The sequence below is a fragment of the Amphiura filiformis genome, chromosome 17, assembly GCF_039555335.1.
Source record: "Amphiura filiformis chromosome 17, Afil_fr2py, whole genome shotgun sequence".
Classification (NCBI taxonomy): Eukaryota; Metazoa; Echinodermata; class Ophiuroidea; order Amphilepidida; family Amphiuridae; genus Amphiura; species Amphiura filiformis.
The window spans coordinates 14,908,036-14,928,324 of record NC_092644.1 but is presented as its reverse complement, the minus strand read 5'-3'; the positions used below and the strand labels follow the sequence as shown (position 1 = coordinate 14,928,324).

At 35.7% G+C, this 20,289-nt stretch overlaps 1 long non-coding RNA gene and 2 other non-coding genes across 3 annotated transcripts in view; 2 read left to right on the top strand and 1 right to left on the bottom strand.

Annotated features, from left to right (window-relative positions):
- LOC140138219 (uncharacterized) overlaps nt 1–20,289 on the bottom strand; it is a 476,970-nt gene that overhangs the window by 161,972 nt on the left and 294,709 nt on the right. The window lies entirely within an intron of this gene.
- Nucleotides 3,790–3,861, top strand: Trnat-agu (transfer RNA threonine (anticodon AGU)). Its single transcript has one exon. It is a non-coding gene; the product is annotated as a tRNA-Thr (tRNA).
- Nucleotides 5,223–5,294, top strand: Trnat-agu (transfer RNA threonine (anticodon AGU)). Its single transcript has one exon. It is a non-coding gene; the product is annotated as a tRNA-Thr (tRNA).

The following is a 20,289-nucleotide window of genomic DNA, read 5'->3' as shown; positions in this document are numbered from 1 at the left end:
CAGTAGTACCGCGGTATTTATTTAAAAGTCACTAAATAACACATGTTCCGATTCTTTATTCTTGTCTGGGGCTGTGCAATAATTATGAGCACCCCTGGGGGTAAAATTTCCAAACGGCTCGCCAAAAATCGCTTGCCCCCCCCACCGGCCCGCTAAAATCGCTTGTTTTCCTAAGCCTTTTTAGAGCATTTTATTTAAAAGGCGCCCCAAGAATGTGCGCCAAAAATTGCTTGTCCCCCCCCCCATAGTTTTTGACCTATGACCTCCAGCAAACCACAAGCCATTTCACCATGAAATTCATATTATTTGGATTTTTCTACTTTTATATGTAAATACATAGGCCTGTAAGCAGAGAGGCTGCAATTAAGAGTCATGATTTAAGATTTAAAGAGACCATATGATTTTAAGGTAGGCCTACAGCACTTTTGGACAAAGCTTCTAATGGTGATAAAATTTATTTACACACATTTTACCCGGCTGGCATTCCTGAAAAGTGACTTGATATTTGGGTTGAAAAATGCAAAAAAGCTATAGGCCTACCGTAGCTTTTAAACAAAATTAAGTACCGTATGCAGTTCAGAATAAGCAGTTCAAAATAGAATAGGCCTAAACACCCAGGCGCAAGGCGTATAAAACTGGATGCCCAACGAGAGCCCAATTTCAGAAAAAGTAATAAAATTTTTAAAATTGCCGCATAGCGGCCATCGCGTCGCACTTGCCCGACGCAGGGTGGGTGTCTGAGGGTTGATGTGATCATGTTCCCCTCAGAAGTAAGAAACTGTTGCCAAATGAAGACCTAATTGAAGCGATTTGGTGGACCATTTTTGCACTATTAGTTTGTAAAATCTTAGTTTGAAAAAGTCGAGAATGTGTGAAATGAGCAGTCCATGAAGTCTTTTGTGGGGCTTTTGTGGACAAGTTTTAATTGGCAAATGTTGAAAGCAGAAGCGAAAATGGCTGGCCACTTGTTTATCTGTGCCTGAGGGGGATGTTCCCCACACAGAAGTTGGAAAATCAATCACGGTCCAATTGAAGCCATTTGCTGCATTATTTTTAAACTATCAAAAAAGGGGGGTGGGCAAACTCAATTTGCAAAATTTTAAATGTTACACAAGCTACATTTAGGCCTGGGGGGCACTCAACTAAAATTTTGGTAGGGGTGTGCGGCACGGACTAATTTTGGGTCAAAATAGGGGCTTGATGAACTGAAATTTCAACATATTTGTGGGGCTCTGTGAACTAAAATCGACCAAATTATAGGCTTTGGAGCTAAAAATTTCTGGAGCATTGCAAATGTGGGGCTTAAGGAACTGCCGGAGAGCCTGAAAAAGGGACCCTGGCCTTGACCGCCGCACATACCCGTACCACCTTTACATGTGAGTGCCCCCCCCCGGGCATTTAGGCCTAAAACTTGAGACTCGCAATTAAAGCATGGATCGATGTTGAAGTAATCAGTCAGTCTGAGTCAGTCTTAATAGGCATGTCGACGGGCCAGCAGTAATTTTCACATTTTTGTGCCGAGGACCCGCCTTCAAGTAATGCCTAAATTAATAATCACAGGCCTAGCCTAGCCTAGGGCCTATATAATTATAGGGCCTACTTACGAACCAAATCATGTCCGTTTTTTTAGGCACAGGCCTATGTGCAATGTAAGTATTTCTCTTCTCCTTTTCTCCTCTCTCTTTTTCTCCTTTCCCCCTCTTTCTCTTCTCTCCTTTTTCTTTGCAAAAGAGTGGAACACCTATAAACCAAAATGCATTGCAAAGCGGCATGCCAATGCAAGTCATACATTCACCAGAATGAACTTGTGTCTTCTAATGATCTAATAAACTGTTCCATTAATCGTGGATTCAAATTCAGTCAGCATATTTACCACAAATATGTCATTGTCATATCTCCTAGTCCTACATCATGTTCATCATTCATGTTCTTGAGCTGACATGCATGAAACCAAATGAGATTTATGCATGTGAAATTACAAGATTTTTTTTATAGTTTATACATACCTATTCGATGTCGTCAGTGGTCAGCCTGAATCCTCTAACATTCTGTTAAATATGTATATGCTTTTGGACCAAGATATACGAATAAAAACCTTTTAAACGGCATCTAATTTACTTTTTATAAGCTTAAACACATCCGGTGATTGATTAGAATTTTTATGAAAACTTAAAGACAGCTCGTGGTACTATCAGCTCTGGGCCAGCAAAAGTGGCTTGATGTGGCCCATTGCAAGCGGCTCCGCATTATGGTCCAATCCAAGTGTCACTTATGCTGGACCACACGAAAGGTCCTTTTGTTGATCCAATCGCCGGTACCAGGTGTGGCCCAACACTGGCCCAGTACTGGACCAAATCGGCCAAGTTCCCTGTGTAGGTTAATGAACTCGTATTACTTGTTTGGGAGAGACATTAGACAAAATAATGTACGCGCGCTGATGTTGATGCGTCTAATGCATGCGCCCGAAAGCGGGGAGTGCATTAGAGGCATCAACATCAGCTATCTTTGATTTACATGTACAGCTCTCTTCCCTAGTAAAAGTGGCACAATTGTGATTTTACCCTTTCGTTGTTAAATAAACATATCTAGAAATTGGAACAGAACAAACGGCATTTGAGAGCTAAGACTGCGCCCGTGACGTTGATGTAAGCATCATGTCACAACGGTATTTTCTAATTGCCAAAGAGGGCGCTTTTCACTTGCACATTTTTTTGTGACAGGCTGTATACCAGATATTAAATAATTTTGATTTTTGAAATTCGGCCTCTAAGATCTAAATATACTTGTTAAAGGAAAATATTTCATCATTTATTTTATGCTTAATGAAACTGTGTTAATTCCAATAATAGCAACTGTAAATTAAAATTCGAGGAATGTATTTCGGAAACTTTGACAATTTAAAATGTAATGGGACTAACTTTCAATATCGCTAAAGTGTCAAACAGGTGACACATTGGATCGCACGTTATAATTTATTTCAAGTTCAATTCAGCGAATTAAATCTTTGCTGAGATAAAAACGTTTTATTTGATAACGAGACTTTTAGTTTACAATGCAGATTGTGAGTTTTAGATTATTCGATTAAAACTTCAAACCAGACACTTTTGTATTATTGATTTACATTATGCAGGTGCAATGGAAGGAAAAAGTACATATAATACAAGTATCCCTGTACCTCATAGCAAATGAAAAGCAGTCGATTTCAGAGGCAGCTGTAGAATCTAAATACCTTTTTTGGAACTAATCAAATAAGTTCAAAGAATATAAAGGTAGCTTTCAATTCAAAAACTAACATCTGCGTGATGAGCTTGCTATAAAGAATCATTAATTTCAAACTATTTTATGGTTTGGCGTGCGCAGGTGTCCCTCTCTCTATATATCTATCTGTCCGTCCCTCTTCTTTCCCTCTCCCTTTTTCTCCCACGCCCTTTTTCCTCCATCCAGAGAAGATGGTCCATCAAGCTCCATGTCTGTGTTTTTATTTAGATGATAAAAGAAAAAAATGCTAATAACTTATTGTCGGTTGTTTGATGGCATGTAAAGCTGTCATTTTAAGGAAAAGTTGCACAATGAGGGCGCTATTTATCTTAAACCTTGTTTGCATCTTTAAGGGGTAGACACTTGAATAATGGTATTAGATCATCAACAAAAAGACTAACGGACGAAAAGCACATTTTCAAAACAATTTTTATTAAAACTTATTTTATTAAATAGCGCCCTCATTTTGCCCACTTTGTTCAATTTACTCAATTTAATAATATGTTAAAATTCATTGGCTTGATTATCCAAGGCGCCATGGCTTAGCGGCAAAGCGTCTGTCTAGTAAACAGAAGATCCCCGGTTCGAATCCGGGTGGTGCCTTTAATTTTCTTTCTTTTCTTTTTTCTTTTTTTCTCACAATACAGTTTATAGAATAAAAATTACAAAAAAACAAACATTAACGAAAAAAAAATGAATAACTTGATATAAACAATTTCTGACTACAAAAGTTCTGACGAATAAAGTAGTTAATAAAAGAAGAATAAAATACAAATAAAAAATATAAAATAAAGGTACGAGTTTCGGTGAATGTGTGTGGGGATTTACAATTTGTAATTGACCATCATTATAAATGTAGCCTATACCAAGGAGTTTATATAGGAAGGAGAGGAAATAGATTATGTAACGCTTATTGTTCCTTTGTGCCAATTGGAGTTCCCGACCCGCTATTCATCGAGAGGTAACTTTTGTTCGAAACAAAGGGCTTCCGCCATTAAATCGGTAACTGACCTGGCCAGCGTATTAACGCTATAATTAATAGGCAGGCTACTGTCAATAAGTGATGAAACGAAAGTCACGTCAAAGCGCCTATACGAACGAGAGGTACCTTTTGTACTAGTCCATCCCAAGGGTGTGCGTGAGTTGTCGCATGCACACAAAACAGAGGTTCGCCTACAATACAAACCTATTGCAGCGCCCAAATTGGTTTGGGCGCTCATTTGATTATACTCAGTGAACACGCTTTGCTCTACCATTTCGATACGGACAGTTCAGCAGCATAGGCAAAGTGTGCGCTCTGTGTGGCAGATATAAGAATCTACACAAGTAAGTTGTCTACATTGTTTGCCAATAGGTCTTCATATAAGGATTTGAAGTAATTATGATATCACTCCTACTGTAGTATTTTAAGGACATTAGCCGCGGTCCACATCGTGTTTTAATATGTATAGGCCTACCATAGTATTTTACATGAGCATCGCGTATATAGGAGTCTACCCTGGACCTCAAAATGTGATATATTTGCTGATAACTCGAGAAGCATATAGCCATACTATTTCTGAATCAATCAATAAAGCAAAGCAAATCATACGTGTAGGCCTATAATATATATTAAATATAATTGTGGACCAACCGATACAGCTCGATACTCCCAATGTATGAATAAAAGCGCCTAACAATAAAGTCGCCCAATTGAACAGTTGTAGGTGTCGATCGCACGACTTCATTAATATTGATTGGCAACATTTTCCAATATGTCAGCGCTCAAATCGGACACAATAGAACAATAGACTCTTCAGTGCGTTGGCCTATACCATCATGGTGGTATACCAGCCTGATCTGCAAGCTGTTAGTTGTTGTTAATACATAATCAATGAACTTTGACGCATACTCTATTAAAACGTTATTCAATGAATCAAACAAATGGCCATAATATGTCAAATTTCACTGGCTTGAGTATCCGAGGCGCCATGGCTTAGCGGCAAAGCGTCTGTCTAGTAAACAGAAGATCCCCGGTTCGAATCCGGGTGGTGCCTTTATTTATTTTTTTTCTTTTCTTTTCTTATTATTATTATTATTATTTTAATAAATACCATATTCTCAATGCAAATCTTTAAGAAATTCGTTTGTATTTTCTGGTAATTATTCTTAACTTTAATTTATTTTTCTTTATCATTTTCCTCATTCTATATTTTTAAAGTGAAAAGCGATACTTTTAACAACTACTTTCACAGCTGCTGTGAATAAACTATAGGCAAACCCTTACAAGAGCAAACGTGTTATGATTGAATTTTAATGTATATTAAAGAAACACATTAAAATTTCAATTCCAATTAACTCAATAATAAATAAATAAATAATTCACATTATCTGTTGCCATGGATTGACGCCTGTGGTGATGAGCTACTAAACAATGTCCAAGTTACGTTTACAATCTAACATTAATGATTAGATAGACGTTATACAAGATTGGTTAGTGTATTTTAATTACCATCAATTAACCTTCAGTAGGAATTAACGATCAACATAATTACTAACTGAAAAATCTACCACACGAGCACATGCGGTATCGTGTTACTTTATATATGTAATTATCCTTACACCCTCTTTCTGATGCGACAATTTAATACAGTGTATTATGTCTATAATGAACTTTTCGTTGGCAGAATATCAGGCATAATAGCAGTTCACAATTCATCACCACAATAGACGATGATCTTTTTTTTTATTTATCTTGAAAGCAGCTCGCCGCAAAAGTCATATCTTTTGATGTGCTGCATCACATATGTGACCCCTCGGCACAACTGACCCCTGAAGTCGCCAATCATCATTTGTGAGATATTCAACCAAAATATTCTGCTTGAAATTAGCTTTAAAATGATGTATATCATGTCTATAGTACTTGACATTTAAGTAGTGAAAAATCAATAAAACAGTCAATAAATCATTTGTTTCCTATTGTTTATTGTTAAGTTCGATGGAGCATATCTCAATAGTGGCACTGGCGACATCCGGGCTCAGTTGTGCCGAGGGGTCACATATGTGACCTGCTACCATGAAATCAACCATTAGTCGCCGCGACTTTATACTCATTTTGTTGAGTCGGGAGTTTCCAGATATTCGGTCTGTATATCATGTCTATAGTACTTGACATTTAAGTAGTGAAAAATCAATAAAACAGTCAATAAATCCTTTGTTTCCTATTGTTTATTGTTAAGTTCGATGGAGCATATCTCAATAGTGGCACTGGCGACATCCGGGCTCAGTTGTGCCGAGGGGTCACATATGTGACCTGCTACCATGAAATCAACCATTAGTCGCCGCGACTTTATACTCATTTTGTTGAGTCGGGAGTTTCCAGATATTCGGTCTGACTATGTTGATGTTCTTTGTTACCCTTAGTGAATGGCCCATTGTGCCCTCATGGGACATCCTTCTATTTTGGTAAAAACGCGTTCCAAACGGCAAGGTTTGTGTAAAAGTTGGCAACCAGCTTAATTTTGTTAATTTGGGTATGCTGAACTCGATTCTGTTGTCCGCAAAGCAGTATTTTGAGATCGTGATCCTCGTCTGGCACCACGGATTACAGAAATACAATTTTTGTACGTGTACGACATATATATTAAGAAGTTTAGTGCGGCACAAAAGATCTGAGGTCGATTTGCTAAAACACCAAAAGCCAAAGTTGGTCCAATTGTAGTATATTTGATTCGGATCTAGGAAATTGCTTTGAATGGAAGACATTTTGTATGGTAGTGTGGTATAAGTCAACATCAAGCAAAAATCCAAAAGGTTTATTAAACAATATTTATTTAAAAAATACCGTCCCACCTTTATTTTAATCAAACTGTTATTTCGTGAAGACATTATGTATAATACGGCCCAAGCCCATTGGCCACTAGGAATTCCAAGATTCGCTATGTGACCTATAGGTATGTCGTTTACTCAAGTATTCGCATTAAAGTGTTTTATCACGTTCATACAACCATGGTCAAGACTCCTTCAACGATGTTCAAGTTATTATCTTAACTGTATTACATGATTGTGAAGTAGATTCTACTTATAGAAACTGCACTTGTCTAGCTGATACCGTGGTTAAGTGTCATTTCTGTCGTATTGAATGTCGATTGATGACTTTGATGGTTTAGCTATACAGGGTTGCACAAAATGCAAAATTTTTAAAAGGTGGTTTACAGAGTCGGGCCTCCTTGGTAGTCACTAAAATTGAGATTTGGGTATTTTTTGGATTGAACTAATAATTGTGTAAATGGCAACCAAGAAATATATTTATTGAATACAACATTGTGAATGTCAAGAACGTATGGTAATACTTTTACGACATACTCGGTCAAATGAGAGTGTTGAGATCATGCAGCTTAATCTCCCACTTCTCTAAAAAGTGGTTTACAGAGTCGGGCCTCCTTGGTAGTCACTAAAATTGAGATTTGGGTATTTTTTGGATTGAACTAATAATTGTGTAAATGGCAACCAAGAAATATATTTATTGAATACAACATTGTGAATGTCAAGAACGTATGGTAATACTTTTACGACATACTCGGTCAAATGAGAGTGTTGAGATCATGCAGCTTAATCTCCCACTTCTCTAAAAAAAAAACCAGATTGTTTATACCAACATAATGTTTGTGTGTAAAATTTTCTTGTATATTATTGCTTGGCACAAATATCGTCAATTTGTTATTTGCATTCTGTTAGCAAAACATAATTATAACACAGTGGCATATGGAGATATGTAATGCACATAATATAACTCACAAAATTAGAATCAACTAACATTTTGGTAATACAATTTTTTTTTCATTCTTTTCGTGTATATGTACTGAAGAAGAAAGGATATGATGCTGTAGAATCACAATATATATATAATCCTGATAACAAACGCTTTTTTTTTTTCCAGATATCATGAAATACTTTTTTGAATAGTACGATGGATGGCAATACCGTAACACATTCACGCTGAAATTGCATATTGGTCAACTGCGATAGTTTTAATTATTTGCTTGGCCGGGCTCTCTATATCGCGTAATCGGGAACGTTATTCCCATAAGTCTGGAGGGGATATTAAACCTAGTTTAAATTATCACGAGACATCAATATTTCCTCCCACAGTCAATATGTGTAGACTATAATCAACCAACTATGAAATGAAGGGTATTATTTTACTTTTCATTTTCATAAACGTGAAATCTCATTCCAGCTTCCCAAACAGTCCTGTATTCACTATTTATAAATAGCAATATATAAATTCTTGATAGAGAGAAATGGAGGTTGCCATTTTGGCTGGACGCCAGTATGTCTGGAGAGTTGACCTCTAGCACAGTGGGTGGTCTTCCTGTACTTTTCAATGGTAAATTGGTTGACTTCAGCAACTAGTCGCTCAAAATTTGGGGTGTTTTACTAAATAAAAACCATTATAACATGAATGGCGCTCGGTAAATTTTAAAACGCTTTCGGTAACTTTTCTCTAAAATCAGTTTCTCATAACATACGTAAGTTACAGAATCCCCAATCTTCAGATTTTGGCCCATATCATTTTGTGAAAATTCATGAATACCGACATCTTGATTCCTATTCATTTGTATGGAGTGAATACTTATCTAGATACTCTTTGATGATACGATGTTGTGTAATGGCTGCGCCCATGTACCCCGTGGTGATATATAAATAGCTATTTATAAATAGTGAATACAGGACTGCCAAAGGAAATTTCCTTTTTAGATATTTTATCGATCACTATAAGTTGAAAGGCTTCACACTGCTGATCAACTTATGTATTTATTGTTTTACAATGTCGTGTCCCTATGTAAAAAAAAGAGAAAAAGATGAATATACTTGTCATTTCGCTGATGCTAAGCTATAAGAAATTTGTTTTTAGCAACTGATAAAGGTGCTGGCTTTTTTTTTAAAACTTTTTATTCCTTTTATGTTCAACTTTGAATAATCTTAATATATGAAGGAAAGTAAAGTGATATTAGATACGAAGCCCGCCTCGTCTCCATAGGAAACCCTTCAATCACATTTATTCCTCATAATATATTTAAGATGTTAAAACCCTCAAAGCTTAGGTTCTGAATGACGTGCTATCATTATCTATGATGTTGTTGCTGACGAGAATCAAATGAAACACTACTGTTGAAACCGATCTTCGTCTAAACGTTCAAAGTAGCAGTATTTGTCTGTCTCAGCCAATGTAATAAATAAACGTGAAGTTCATCGTGGAGTTGTTTTAAAACAAGGATCTGTTGAGCATATGTACTCCAAATTGCGTCTTTGACACTCATCGCCGATTCTAAAAACGTTTTCAATTACGAATGGCCAGAAGTCTACTGATAACCCGAAATATAATAGTATTCTCAGGAGCACAACCAAATTGAACGAACGATAACTCGCTAAAGGCCAGAGCAATCTATTTTGTGGAATGGTTGATCTGTTTCTGTATTTCAAGTATTTTAAGGTCTGCAGGACATTATAAGCACTGAAATAATTTACTGGCAATATGCCAGATATATAAAGTTATTTTATCAACGGCAATGAATGAACATAAGACGAATATTGAATTGAATATAAATTTCAATCAAGTGGGAAAATTACTTCACGACTAGATTGACTATGGCGTAAGATTGATTTTGAACATGGCGAAATAATATCAGAGATGTTATTCACACTTGCCTTAACACGCTGTAATTGGACACAACAAGTGTGTGGTTATGGGCAATGCTGTCACATCAACATGCAACAGAAGATGTAACTAAACTAGGTCTGGTCATTTCATGAGGATCGAATGTTGCATTTGAAAGAAACAAAATTTCAGCAAACATCAAAACTAATGGGTACCAATCAATTGCGTACAGCTTGTATTACTTAATGTACTTCGCATGGAAACGGATATTTACACACAGACACGCCCACCCCCATACACCCACACCCCATCAGATTTCTTGATATTATGCTTTGTTTCGTTTGTTTTAGCACGTACCCATAAAATACTCTTTCTAATTCTAACCTCCTTAAAATTAGAATAATTAGCAGTATACAAACTTTAAACGTCTGGGCAGTCAAAATTTGAAAGCCTTTTGGGGAAATGACATCATTTTTACAACTGGTTTGGGAAATAAATCAGTGGTGAGAATAATGTCAGTGAACTGGCTCTAAATAATGGTACCGAAATAGTTATTTGATAATTTCATTCTCATAAACGATTATAACAAGAGAACAGACAAATCGACAGGGGCAAATATCACCAAATAAGTCTTAAAGATATCATCGTCCATCTCGTATCATTTATTCTCAAATGCTGTGAAACAAAGAATGCGCAATACTTGCCTTGCCCCAAACACTACATACATATAGATGAGTTGGCTTCTGCCGTCAATGACTGGCAGTATGCGCACGCATCATCACAATTATTTTCATTGTTTTTTTGCCTGGCAGTATGCACGCGCATCATAATTGTTCAGGGCTTGTGTTTTTAAAATTCCCGCCACATAACAATCAGGCTATTGAACTGAATAGTGGTTGCACGGGGTTCACTTAAGCATATCGATATACCGTTACCTGAAATATACATTGACATAATTTTGTTGGGCATTTTTACCGAGTAGACAAAACTGTTGTGTGTACATGTTCTATGGTGGTTCCTGAATATATACTAGATACCAAATAATTTTGATTTTTTGAAATTCGCGATATGATACAAATTTTATGGCAAGTTAATCAAATTTGATTTTTTTTTTAAATTTGAATTCTTCTATACACTCGCTATGAAATGATCAATACAATTTTTGGCAAAGCTCACTGCCATTCGCAAGATGCTGTGAACTACCGAATCGCAACAATTTAAAACAGTTGCTAACCGTAAGCAATAAAAATGCTCATCGGGTTTTTTTTATACTACCTTTTCAAGCTTTCTCAATTACTTTAATATATTTTGGTTGCGCGATAACTTCGTTATGTAACGTCTATGTTGACTGAAGGGTGCGTTATCTTCCGGCAAGATGTCGAAAAGTTTCATAACGTAAGTAATTTGAAATAAACATGATTTCCGTTGGGAGAATGTACAAAGGCATAACAAGCAAATTAGACAATATTAGAGTACTTTGTATATTTGACAGCTCTGTAGACCAACTTTGATCAGATTGTGTAATCTAATACTGATGTGAATTAGCCGACACTTTCTATTATTCAATACAAACATGTGAGGACATTTCTGTTGTTACAACAATATGATCACAACAACTAACCTGATATAAACACTCACCATAATGAGGTCCATTTTATTACATTATCGCCATTGAGTGCTTGGACGTAGAGGTAGAGACACACGATGAGAAAAGTCAGTCTACTGCACAATTGCCATATTAAGTACTTACAACTTTGGTGTCACAGGATAGCTTTCCAAAAACAAAGTTTGGGAAAGCGGCATCACGGGAATTCGTGCCTCTGTATCACATAAGATGACACAACTTACACTGTCAGGAATGAACTGCCAGAATAATTGACGGAATAAATAGGCACTATTACTTTATATATATATATAGTCAAGGGGTAATCGAGTGCAGTATTACTTTGACCAATACCCAATGACACAATATGGCACAATAGTGTTTATTTTTAGAGACTGGGTTAGGAATACTTTAGTAGATATTCCATGCTCCCAAGATGTTTCCAACATGAACATATGGGTAATACCCATCATGCACATGGAGGTGCTAATGAAAATTCTTGACTCAAAGATTTATACCTCTCCCGTAAAAACATTTAAAATCGATAATTTGCCGTCTTCGTGGCAATTGTGCGGCAATATGTCATGATGAAGAAGAAGAAAAAAAAGGAAGAAAAAGAAAAAGAAAAAAAGAAGAAGAAGAAGAAGAAGAAGAAGAAGAAGAAGAAGAAGAAGAAGAAGAAGAAGAAGAAGAAGAAGAAGAAGAAGAAGAAGAAGAAGAAGAAGCAAATGCTTTTTTTAATCCAAGAATTCGAATTGCTTTAGCACTGCACATGAATTTATTATACTCTCTGCTGCTGAATAGTAATGAATTTAGACAATGATGGAAAATTTTACTGAAATGATGACTTATCAGTCCAAAGAGTTGAGGGGTATGTCTACGGAAGCATATAACCAACTAATAACACACGCAATGTCAACCTCTTATCAGGTGAAGGAACTCAATATATCGACAGTTTCGAACAAAATTAATGAAGGGTTTACCATCTCAGTATTGCACATTATTGCAGTGAAGTGACAATTTACCAAGCTCCAGTATATACAACATCAATTACACTTCAAAGTACTGGAGGGGATATGCATGCGGTAAAACTGACTGGATTTACCTTTTGCTGGCCCTAGGAAGAGATATAATAATTGGCCCAGGGTCTCTTAGGGTTGAAATGGTGCACCCCAAACCCATCATTATAAGCTTAGTCTTTTCATGTACCCTTACTTCAAGTTGCTTGAGTATCCTTATATGGCTTTATCAAGACAAATGTGCGCAAACCGGGCCAAATAAGACACACATACCACCTTATTCAAACTTCTTTGAAGTTGTTTTTGTTGTTTTATTGTTATTATTTTTTCCTCTCAATTTCTTTATTCCCTAGATCGTTTGTTTTTTTTTGTTTCTTTTCTTTTTGTTTTTTCGCCACCGTTACCTAATCCTAATTTGCAATTCAAATCAACTAAAGGGGGTATCATATGAATTTTTTGTCTCTCTTGGTCGCCCTTCCTTTCTTGAATTATAAAAAAAAATGTTGTTCTTTTATGAAAACGTGGCGTAGGCATCTTTAAGCAATACCCTGCGGATATCTTAATGAAATATGTCGCTTTCTATACAATGCTCTTTACTCTTCCCAAATAATGTCACCATAATGAAAATATTAGGAGCGACAAGTTGTCTGAATAAAGTTATCTTGATACACATTATGGCGCGTATGTGTCGACACTCTGCTCCAAGTTTTAACTTTTTTCCTAAGTAAGATTGATTTTGAATCTGTCACTACAAGCTATTAACTTAACCAATTAACACTTGCCTTTACAGAACCTAATGGATTTCCACTCGGTACTTAAAAACGCTCAAATAAGCCACCCAATGACCAACCACGTTATCCGGGGTATGATGGAAGATCAAATGTGAGGCTAAGGGCTTTAGTACTAGTTTCATACTCAGAAAACATGAATCCTACCTGAAGAATCGTTTAAGTTATGTTTGATTCTCTGTTCTCTGTTTTCTTAGCATCTCAAATTAAATCACTGTTCTAGAATTGTCGATATACGTCGTCGAAAAACAAAATTGAAGTCGAGCCATTAAACCACGACGAACATAACATTAATGTATTTGCACTTTAGAGGAGTACAATTAAACTAACCACAACGTTGATTTCAACTATTACCTAAAGCAATCCAAATAATTGTACAACTGCCACTTCTAATCAAGATGTTGATTTCTTGCGAACGTAGAACACATACTATTGCCATTATAACAGTACCAAGGTTAATTACACCCGTTTAACTAATACATGACAGTTCATATGCGCTTTTAGCACAACACTGTTTCCCTACTTTAGTTTAGTTGCATGATTTATATTCCATTTGAGATGGTATCATTGCCGACGCCAGTAATGATTTCATTCAGTTTTCCACTACTTATCCGTTAAATCGTGTTAAAGAGTGTCCTGATGAGAAGATCAGTGATATATTAATTAATTTCCCGGGCATTACGTCAGTTTGTTTGTTTCTGAGTCGAATGTGTCAGGAGAGCAAAACATAGCACAGAGCTATGATGAATTTTATGCAAATATTGGCAAATTTAGATGGAGAATGTGCCATTGGTTTGAATAAATATAAAATCTACAGGTTTGTAAGTTTTTGGTCTAATAACTGCTAAATTGTTGATCAAAATGGTAGAAACATATACTTATTACATTTATATATAAATGTGGCAAACACTTGACGAATTCATATATGTGACGCCAATTTTGGTAAAGATGATCAGTTTTGGATAAAATGCTTCAGCATTTTTTATACTAATGTTCAAAAACTAGATATACATGTCTAGGAAAGGTTCTTATATTTGTTTAAATTTTGACCAACTGCTTTTTATGATTTGTTAACAGATTTAGCATTATTCGACCATTTTCGTTTTGTTTTTTATTTTTCTCAATTTGGTCATAATACAAACAAATATAACAACGTTTCTTAAACACTTGTATTTTGTTTTTAAAATTAATAACAAATTTGTTGTTATGTGGCCTATTTGTGTTTGTGTTAAGCATTTTTACCCAAATTTGACGTCGTCTGTGGATTCGTCAGGTATTTGACATTCTAAGTATATTTGGAGTTTCACGCCCCCGACGGCGGTTCTGAATATATACTTTACAACAATATTAGCAGTCATATGGCCCACGAGTCGCCATAATTTCAGGGTTAAGACCACCCTTTAGCCTGAAACGAACAAATAATGCCTAAATCAAAATAGCCTCATTTTTAGCTGGATAATGCTTATTATGACTTTAAATCCTTAAATTGTATATATAATGATATATATCATAGTAAATTTTCAATTTGTACAGTCACGACTGAAAACTATGACAAACTACGTTTACAGTAATATATTACCTTTCCAGCATTTTATTGTCCCAGAAGATTCGATTCACTTTTTCCACCTGGTAAAAAAAATATATTCATTATCAAGCATTTAAAAAAACTTGCCCTGATTTTTACCTGCATGGCGTGTTGACTTAACTTGGTTTTGAAACTTTGAAATAATTATTACTCAAAATATTTCAATAATGATTACCAGTTTGCAGCGAAAAAAACACACACTTTAATCCTACATTCGTTGACATTACTGGAAACTAAAAGAAAGATTTATGCTAAATCAAAATCTCGAGTTTCAAAGTTTATTGCGGAACTACTGTTTTCATAAATTAAATTGCATGTTTTGGTTTCCTGGAGAAGTAGAACTCTTCATAATTATGTATTTCGTCGACTTCCCGGGTATAAACATACATCTTGACAAGAACGTCTCGGAACTGAAGATCCTTAACCATCTTAACCTTTCCACTGAATGTCTGAGTGGCATTTTCTTAAGATGTAAAAGCTCTCAAAGCTCGCAAAATTGTCAGAGTGATAGGAGACGTACAATGTATGTAGAGGGATATTAAACGTATCAAGTTTGCTTCGGGATACTTGTTTGTGTCAAAACACAGTTTAAGAGTTTTAAGAGAGGTATGAATATTTATTGTATAATTGCAATTGACGTTTTATGTCACAAACAAGTTACAAATTTAAAGATATGGGGACATGAAATATGTTACATTTGTAAGTTTAGTCCGTTGTCTGGCATGAGATTTATGGGTAGCAAAGTCATGACAGTATAGATCGGGAGATAGGAGTTGGCGAGGAGAATTTTCAAGACCCTAAAATGCCAACTGTTGTCGTTGACCGGAATCGAAGGAAACACTGTGGTGTTGTTGACATTGAATTTGTCTGAAAGAAATCCAACCATTAACGAGTAGCATCGCTTGCTGTCTTGCAATGCATTTGATAAGTCTAACTTTATAAAGGTGTATTGTATCAAGGCGGTCCTGATTTGGTAAAACGATCTAACTTGAACTTTGGACATTTTGAGATACATCCATATCTTGGGTAATGCGAGGGCGCTCTTTCCATTGGTGACATCCACAAATCACTACCGTGCCTCGTTTTAAAGATAGTAAAACCTATCTTGACACTTTTTGTTACATTCATTAAGAAAATGCCTTCCAATATGTTTTTGAACATTTCGGAAACAAATAATCAGATATCTCAAATGCGTACAATTTTTTTTCACTTTGGTGTTATTTTTCTACTACAAAGGGGGTTTTACCTCCTAAGATTTTTTACCCGCCATACAAAAACGCGCGTATTTACGCACAAACGACCTAAACTAGTCCTAGATCCATCGTTAGTGGCTCATTTTATTAGCGATACAATTTTAGCATTAAACAGGGTTAGGACCGGCCATCACTGGCGAAGTGACGTAATAAATCGGATTAACTACCATAGCAATAGGTGAAAACAATTTTGAATATATCGCGCTGCACTACAAGCAGACTGTACTCATCACCTGTGTATGTCTGCAATCAGAGATTAAATACAATACCGGTCTTTTCAAAGATACTAATCTTACAGGTGCGAGTGATCGACATGATATGGTTCAATGCAGAGGTACCGCGTGAACGTACCAGCGCAGCGCGATATATTCAAAAATTGTTTTCGCCTATTTCTATGGTAGTTAATCCGATTATTACATAACTTCACCAGGGTATAGGGGGTGTTAGTAACGGCCACCATTGCTTTCTACAGTAAAATCTATGAGGACACCCTTAGCTATACTTTGGTACCAAATATAATGGTATATGATGTTCATAACTGAAAATTGTTACCCCCCCCCCCCCCCTCGTAGTGAGTGTTATAAAATATGGCCAGGATTAAATGCCCACATTGAAAATAAGCCTTTCGCAGCAAAAAACAGGAGACAGCAGACAAATTCATTGCCTGCTGGTTTTGCAAATGTGCTTACTTTCCCTACACACCGTCCAATATATATCATGCATTAGTAGGACTTCAACGGATATTTACTGGTCAGTTTGTACACTCATTTCAAGACATGTTTTTTTTTTCAAAACGTGGTTTTAAATGACCTATACATTGATACATACCGAATAGCCTACATCTTTTATGATATATTCCACAGGATCAACATGGTGAATGTGAAAAACTATGGGTCTTACAAAAAAAATCATGATCCTTCTTTAAAACGTGGGCATATGAGCTCTCGTGGGCCCTTGAGTTGAATGCCTGGAACCTGTTGGGAAAATAACATTCTCTTTCTTCTACTGCTTGAAGTACGACGAAAATCAATTCCTTGACTATCTGTTAAATCTGTTGAGAATTGAAGTTCCAAGACTGGTCTGGACGGAGTATGCATAGACCGCATGGGCTAAATATTCATTGGGGTGTGTCGGGAGATGGTGTAAAATAATTGTTTGATAAAAAATGTGCTTTCGATATGTTTACATTATGGTGCTCATAATGTAGTGAATTTGCCTAAAATGGCAGATTTCGGGAGGCTGAATTTGAGCTTTCTGGGGGACAAAATTTTGGACTTAATGCAGCGTGGTTCTGTTATTATCAAATTTAAAGGGGTTTGAGGTGATATTTCTTAAACTTCGTCAGCAAATGGCATTCATCACAGCTGAAATATACTTACAATGTACCAAGTTTTTGAACATGGGAGGAGCTTAAAAATAGGGATCTTAAAAGCAGTACGTACTCAGAAAGTTTGAATGGCCCCCGGGGTCAAATTTTATAAACGTACCGTACAAAAACAACTGTGCGGATTCCTGGTTGTCCAATGTACTCACAGTGTTTCTTTGTGTGCAGTAAGTTTATAAAATTTGGCCTCAGGGAACCATTCAAATTTTCTGAGTGCATACCACTTTATTGAGCCATATTTTGTAAAGCTCCTCCCACTTTCAAAACTGGTAGATCACAGGTGCATTTCAGTTCTGACGAACACCTATTGGTATTTAGGTTCAATAAAATTCCTCAAACCTCAATAAATTTGATAATATCAGAATAATGTTGCTCAAATTCAGAAATTTAACCCCACAAAATTCAAATTCAGTCTCCTTAAATCCGCCATTTTAGGCTAATTTACAACATTATGAGCGCCATATTGTAAACTAATTGAAAGCACATTTTCTGTCAATCAATTATTTTACACCATCTCCCGACACACCCCAATTAATATTTAGCCCGTGCCGTTTATGCAGACCTCTACAAGACCAGTCTCGGAATTTTGCGAAAAAGTATTCCATATTAAATGTCAAGTCTTTATATTATATTTTTGCACCAACGGCAATTTTAGGAACAATAATTTTCCGGTATGTTTCATTCACACCCACTTTAAACTGCTTCGAAGCATAAAAGTTTTATGAAAACAAACACGAGTCTTACTTGAAGCAACATTTATTCGTTTGAGCGTTAAAGATTCAACGAAAACATATTTTTTTGTATTGCATTAAGACTTTACCGAGGGCATAGCATGTCTGCCGTCAACTGTTTATATTTCAAACATTCTCTTTGCGTAAAATTAATAATATAAAATACAAAAATTATCTCGTCAGGAAGTATATCATGAATGTTTTAACAATTCTTTCATGCTTTCAAAATGTTCATTATGTTACAATTTAATAGATTTTTAAAACAAAATTCAAAGAAATCATTAATGGCGTCGGCAATGGATGCCATCTCAAAAGACGTTAAAAATAAGTACCGCAGACAAAGACTTAATATATGTAGCGATTCATTTTTGTGCTAATAAGAAATTTTTTGTATTAACGAATGTAATGAAGCTTACTTTCATAATTTGGTACTGTATAATGACGATAATGACGATTATGAACTCTACCGCAAGGAGAAAATCAACCTCTTTATTAGAAATGACAGTTGTACAATTATTTGGATTGCTTTAAGGGCTCTGGTATGAACGTTTAGATAGTATTTTTTGTGGGACATCAACCATATCGAATTTCATTCTGAATACGAAAAATGTCTTTCTGATATCAAATAATTTTGATTTTTTGAAATTCACGAGATAAGACACATTTTATGGCAAATGATTAAAAATTGATATTTTTGATATTTAACAGTCCTCGACGTAGACTTTATAAATCTTGTGATATGTACTTAGATAGTATGTAGCTGGGATTAAAAGCCGACGATCAATTGAAAATTTTGATCTTTAGTATTGAAGATATGGACTTTTTTCCCAAAACACCAATACAATTTAGGTCGTTTTGGAAAAAAATGTAAAACTTCAATATAATAAGGTCGAAATTTTCAGTTGATCGTCGGCTAGCAGAAAACAATGAAATTAGGAGTTTTAATATCAGCTATATCTAGCTTTTCCGTTATTAATTTTTTCCGTAATGGAAAACGCAATAAAAAGTTGATCTTTCCGTTAAATTGGTTTACTCTTTGCACTATATGCAACTATTTTGCTGGGACAATTTTCCTTGCGACCTGTCATTTTCGCCAATACTTTTGCTTGTGGAGTTTGTGTATATCCGGGTAACTTACATCATTGACTATGGTATGGCAACTTGCAGATGTATTTATAAAAGCGCATTTACAAATATACCCGAAGGACACTTATACGGGACTTCCGTTCATAGGACTTTGTCGATTTTTGAGAGCTGGCCATTGCTGAAAAAAATCAGAATTCGGCAACCTTTAAGCATGGTGAACTGAACATTCATTCATCCAATATTCTGTACTAGATGACAATGTACGTTGCATGAAATAAGTTTGATTAGGCTTATTAAAGTGGTAGAAAGTGTCGCCCGCCGTTACAATTGTGGCAGTTATTACAATGGCGGATTAATGTAAATCCATCCAAACGCATAGAGATAAAAAAAAAACTATAGACAAAGCAATGTCCAGATGGATCTACAATCATAGTCGCCAAATGTTTTAATTGGTTTCTGCAATATATCAGGAGAATGACTTACTATGTTTAGTCAAAAAGTAAGTTTGTTGTTAATACTATTTAATGGTATTGTCCAGGTCTAGAATTGAACATTATATAATGTATTGTAAGAAAATTAAATAAATGATCACTGTGCATTTACCAAAGAAAACACATCTGCAAGAAATTGTCCACATAGTCAATGATGTGGGCCACTGGTCAACCTGTTGGCACTGATACAAAAATGAGGTGAATGATTGCATCATCCTTCTTTAAAAACGTGAGGACAGATAAACACGTAGCGTAGCCCTTGAGCTGAATATCTGAAGATTATTGTGAAAATAACACTTTCTTTTTTACAACTACCTAATCTTGGAGAAATCAATTCCTTGAATATCAGTTAGAGTGGGCGTCGAGCGTTGACATTCAGATTTGATTCGTGCTAGTCTAGCAAGCAAACGCGATTTTCATGCATTAGCCTGTTTGGGCTTTATTTTCCTTC